Below are 6,392 nucleotides of genomic sequence, written 5' to 3' on the forward strand. Positions count from 1 at the left end.
GTATCCCTGTCTAGGGCAGGGGGGTTGACACTAGATTATTATTAAGGTCTGTTCCAGCCCAAACAATTCTATGACTCTACTTGTTTTTAAAGTCACCAAGATTAAGGAATTTCACCTTTACGGTACTAGGCAGTTGGCTGAAACAATTTATCTGTGATCTTGGAGGAGTCAAGGATGACAGGCATTGATGACTCCTGTACAGTTCAAATATCAATATTTGCCACTTCTCTAAAAAATCTTCAAAGCAGAGTAGATGCTGTGATCTTACTGCAGGATCCAACAGGACATGAAATTGATTTACAAGACAGATCTTAAGTTTCAAAACTAAAACAGAAATGTGGGGGGAGGGAAAGTCACAGAAGCTGCTTTCTTGATTGTCCTCTTTAAAGTTTGTTCATGTTTCTACTTTCTTCCCTATAATTAATTTGCCTCCCTCCATTACTCATCCTGGTGAACCTCTGTGTTGAGTTCAAGGTATGACATCCATGCAGGACTGTGAGAGGTGTAGGAAAAACAGAGCCTATATTTTTTTATCACCATGGTGGAAAATGTTGCAGACTCTTGAGAAACAATTAAAGAATTGTATACATTGGAGATGATTAAACTTGCGATCAATAATAATGAATTAGCATCTCTTTTTTACTTAGGATCTCTGATTGGTACCTATTGAGATCGACAGAGGTTATACAAAACCAAACTTATTCCAGCAGCACAGTCAATTCCAATGTCTTCCAATTTTTTGCTCTTTCAATAAAAATATTGCCCAAGATGGAATTCTATATGTTGCATGCTGAGGTTTAGGAGCTGATAAACATTGAGCAATGGTAAGCACTGGAGTCCACGCATTGACATGCAAAGCCATTTATGACAGCTTGCTTCTTTTAAATAAAATCAACATGGAAAGTTCAAATATTGCCATATTGACAGTGTATAAGTAAACTCTTCTATGTTACTGTAAGAAAGCAAAAGTGTAAAGAACCAAATGGTGGGAGACATGGTTAAATTGCAGCTGTCTGCTGTTTAAACATGACATTGTCATCTGTCTTGAGACTCGCTACAATTTTTTTAATATGGAAAAGCAGATTCAAGTCTTACCTTATTTATGTTTAGGTTGAAAGAAGCTCCATTTTTCTCAGCATTTTACTATGCATATTGCACAGGAACGTTTCCATGGTATTAGGTAATTCAGTGTCAGATTAATTTGTAATTCAAAATGGAATAGTGACGTTTGATCTGAATGCAACTATGACAATCACTGCTAAATATGTGTTGGATTATATTTTCCTGCATGATCTATGCAATCAATTCTCCAAATGTACTCTTCAAAGAGTACATCCAGAATGTCTCATCATTAAACATCTTTGTAGTGTTTGTTGTATTTCCCACTTCAAACTGCTGCATTTAGTTGTGAAATGGTCTCATGTAGGAATGGAATTCTATTAACTCTTCAACCTGATGGTATGGAGATGAAAAAGCCAGTGAAAAGGGAAACATAAAAATGTACAGCTGTGGGCTGGCTCATATGGTAGAATGTAATTGAACAAAAGTAAGTTATCTGGCTAAGTGATTGCATGACTATTGCTGACATAGCTTTCACCCTCCTAGGATGTTCCAGGTCCATATGCATTTCTCTTTTTGCTTTCTGTTAAGTAAAGCGGGACTAATTTTGTCTTCAACTATGTGATACACCCAATGGTCAAATTTTATGGTTTTTGCCTTTTTGCTTTCTATTGTGCTATATTCATTACATATATGAAACCAGATTTACATATTTTATTAATTATTCACAAGCAGGCAGGATTAAATGGGTTCCCATGTACAATGCTCTTGAGAGACTGTGTGTCACAGGCGCACTCCAGTCCTTGATTTTGTCTCTTCTAAAGTGAAAATGAGGCTCAGCAGCCCTTTAGCCAGCTGGTTCTGATGATTCCCTGTTCAGATGATTCCTTGTTCAGTGCTGTGTTGGCATTATTGCAAGTGTTTAGAGGTCAGGGAAAAGATTCTGAATTAATGGAGAGTAGGATAGCTGTCCATGGGCAGATTTTCCACTTTTCTGTGTCGTTACCTGGAATTTGTCTGATATCAACACTGCCTTGCATGGAAATGTAGCTGGACCTGCAGCTAAATGCACCAACTGATAACTCCACTCTTAATTTAGGCAAAGAAGCACTGAAAATCTAAGCTGCTTTGCTACACTCTGAAATGATCACTGAACAGTTCAGGTCTGCCCTGGGTGTGAAGAAGCAATGCCACAGATATCTTGGATTGAACTATTGCCATCACACAGATTTAAGCTCTCTTACTCTATGAAGTAAATTCCCAGCTCTCAAAGCTATGATAAACATAATATGGTTGCATTGAGAGCCATTCAGGAATGGGAGGTGGAGCTTCCTTTGTTCCTAAGTGACTGATTATAAGAGGCCTCTGGGGAGCGTGGTGAACAGGAACGGACAAACAGGTCACGGCATGGTCACGGCAGTTTGCGTGGCAGTTTGCACAGGCAGGGCAAGCAGGTAGTGTTGTAGATCTTCTTGCTAGTTAGGTGTGCTGTGTGTTGTTTGAGGTGTTTCTGTTGGCTGTTTGATTTCAGGCTTTCTCCTAGTAATGGTTTTAACACAGTCGAAAACTGTGGCTGGTACAAGTGTTTGTGACCAAGCCCTCCAAAAAGGATGTGTCTGTACAGACCCATTACTTCCTGGAGTGTTTGAGCTTATGCATGGTTTCAGGGGGTGTTGTAGAGGAGGCTTACCTATGGTGTGAACAGGTGAACAATGTCCTTTCACTGGTAGCCAAGCTTAGGGAGGAAGTTGAAAGATTAACGTGTATCAGGGAAAGTGAAAGGGAAATAGACTGGTGGAGTTCAGCCCTTACATCTTTTAAGGGAGGCCCACCAAGAGTCAGAGGACTCATATGCCTCTCACTCTCAGGCAATAGAATGGTACCTGGTAGATGAAGGGGAGTGGAAATGGGTCCCTGCTTGGGCAGGTAATAAAATTCCTCCCAACCCCCATCCCCTAGCCAGGTGCCACTTTGGAATAGGTATGAGGCACTGGATCTAGAGAGCCAGCCAGAAGATGTAGAAGAAAATTATCTGCCCAGTGAGTCTCCCAATTATGACTCATCTGTAAGACGGATCACTACCTCTAACATCAAGAACAAAAGAAGGGTAATCATGGTGAGTGATTCCCTTCAAAGGGGAACTGAGGGCCCCATATGTTGACCGGACCCATCCCACAGGAAGGTCTGCTGGGATGGGTATAAAATATCTGGTCTGGGACCCAGGTATAAAATATCACTGAGAGACTTCCTAGGCTGATTCAGCCCTCTGATTATTACCCACTGCTGATACTACAAACTGGCAGTGATGAGATTGAAAAGAGGAATATCAAGGTGATTAAAAGGGACTTTAGGGCATTGAGTCAAGTGGCCAATAGGACAGGGGCACAGGTAGTGTTCTGCTCAGTCCCTTTGGTGGCAGAGAAAAATTATGAAAGAAATAGGAGAACTCACATCATTAACAAGTGGCTTAAGGGTTGGTGTCATCGGCAAAATTTTGTATTCTTTGATCATGGGGCAACTTTTATGGCACCTGCTCTACTGGAACCATATGGGATACATCTTTCTGTTAAGGGCAGAAGGTTTTTAGCTCATGAACCGGCGGACCTTGTTGAGAGGGCTTTAAACTAGGTTTGAAGGAGGAAGGGGATGCATCTGGGCTGTCTGGAAACAGGCCCAAGGGTGATAAGCCTGAGTTAGTAGAGAAATCAGTAGCCCAGCTGAGGTGCATGTATACCAATGCATGCAGCATGGGTAACAGGAAGAACTGGAGGCCATGGTGCAACAGCAGAGCTGTGATGTAGTCTTCATCACAGAAACATGGTGGGATGACGCACATAGTTGAAGCATTGCACTGGATGGCTGCAAGCTCTTCAGAAGAGACAGGAAAGGGAGAAGAGGTGGAGGGGTGGCCTTTTATATTAAGGAGGCTTTTGATGCCATAAGTATTGCAACTTATGGAGTTGAATGCCTATGGGTAAGAATTAAGGATTAAGGGGAAGGCCAACAAGGCTGATATCCTACTAGAGTCTGTTATCATCCAGGAAGAAGAGGTGGACAACTTATTCTACAAGCAACTTGATACTGTTTCAGAAGCATCAGCCCTTATTTTCGTAGGTGACTTCAACATAGCACACATCTGCTGGGAACTTAATACAGTGGAAAAGAGGCAGTCTAGGAAATCTTTAGGGTGTAGGGAGGACAACTTTTTGTTGCAGCTGGTGGGTGAGCCCATGAGGGGAGGGACTATGTTAGACCTGCTGTTTTCAAATAGAGATGGGCTAGTGGGAGATATAGTGGTTGGAGGCCGCTTGGGGCAGAGTGATCATGAAATTATAGAGTTCTTGATATTTGGTGAAATGAGGAGGAATACTAATAAGACTTTTACACTGGACTTCCAGAGGGCAGACTTTGGCCTATCTAGGATACTTATTCAGAGTTCCTTGGGATGCAGCCCTTAAAAGCAAGGAATTCAGGAAAGGTGGGCAAGCTTCAAAACAGAGATCTTGGGGGCACAGGAACAGACTGTCCCTGTGTGTCGAAAGATGAGTTGATGAGGTGAACGCCCAGCTTAGATAGGCGAGGAGGTTTTGAAGGAATTTAAGAATAAAAAGAGGATGTATCACCTTTGGAAGGAGGGCCAGGTCTCTCAGGAAGTATTTAAGGGGGCTGCTAGAGCATGTAGGAAAAAAATTAGGGTGGCCAAAGCTTAGTTTGAACTTAAACTGGTGATTTCTGTAAAGGACAATAAAAAATGCTTTTACAAATATATTAATGGTAAGAGGAAGGGTGAGACCAACCTTTGTTCTTTACTGGATGAGGGATGGAACTTAGTAACTGCAGATGAGGAGAAGACAGAAGTGCTTAACACCTTCTTTGCCTCAGTCTTTAGTGGGAAGACAGCTTGTCCTCAGGACAACTGTCCTCTTGGGTTGGCTGAGGGTGCCAGGGAACAGAATGAAGAAGAGGCAGTCAGAGAACTTCTGAGATGCTTGGATATTCATAAATATATGGGACCAGATGGGATCCATCCCAGAGTGAGGAGAGAGCTGGCAGATGAGCTTGCAAAGCCTCTCCATCATTTACCAACAGTCTTGGCTCATTGGTGAGGTTCCAGATGGAAGCTGGCCAGTGTGACACCCATTCACAAAAAGGGTGGGAAGGAGGATTCTAGTAATTATAGACCAGTCAGCCTGACCTCAGTACCTGGCAAGATAATGGAGCAATTTATAGTGAGTGTCATTATGCAGTATCTACAGGATGGCCAGGGTATCAGACCCAGTCAGCATGGGTTTAGGAAGGGTACGTGGTGTTTGACCAGCCTGGTCTCCTTTTATGACCAGGTGACCCACCTGGTGGATGCCGGAAAGGCGGTGGATGTTATCTGTTTGGACTTCAGCAAGGCCTTTGACACTGTCTCCCACAGCACACTCCTGGAAAAGCTGGCAGCCCATGGCTTGGACAGGAACACTCTTTACTGGGTTAGGAACTGGCTGGATGGCCAGGCTCAAAGAGTGGTGGTGAATGGTGCTGCATGCAGCTGGGGCCTGTCACCAGTGGTGTCCCTCGGGGGTCTGTACTGGGGCCAGTTCTAGTCAATATTTTTATTGATGACATGGATGAGCGTATTGAGTCTTTTATTAGTAAATTTGCAGATGACAATAAGCTGGGAGCATGTGTTGATCTGTTGGAAGGTAGGATGGCTCTGCAGAGAGACCTGGAACACTTGGATAGATGGGCAAAGTCTAACAAGATGAAGTTTAGTAAGTCCAAGTGCCAAGTCCTGCATTTTGGCCACAATAACCCCCTGCAACGTTATAGGCTGGGGACGGTGTGGCTGGACAGTGGTCAGGCAGAAAGGGACCTGGGGGTACTGGTTGATAGCTGGCTGAATGTGAGCCAGCAGTGTGCCCTGATGGCCAAGAAGGCCAAAGGCATCCCGGCCTGTATCAGGAATAGTGTGGCCAGCAGGAGCAGGCAGGTCATTCTCCCACTGAACTCGGCACTGGTGAGGCCCACACCTTAAATATGATATTTTAACTTTTCTATTGCTATAGGATGGTGCTGCACAGACTCTTAGACTTTAACTATCAGCATAATACCCAGATGAAAAGAGATCAAGGTCAAAAAGAGAAGCCTAAGAGGTTTAGAAATGGGAATTTAAAATAATTTAAATATTCTAACCAGAAATCCATGAACTCTTTATTTTATTAGAAAATTTGGAAAAACATGCACATTACGTACATCAAAAGTTAAGTTGTAATGGTGGAAGAAGTGTTCTCAGCAGACAGAAGAACACAAAAGTATTCTGAGTAGACATGAAAATGATCAGGAGC

This window comes from Agelaius tricolor, unplaced genomic scaffold, assembly GCF_023055355.1.
Source record: "Agelaius tricolor isolate 1412-34295 unplaced genomic scaffold, bAgeTri1.0.p SCAF_27, whole genome shotgun sequence".
NCBI lineage: Eukaryota > Metazoa > Chordata > Aves > Passeriformes > Icteridae > Agelaius > Agelaius tricolor.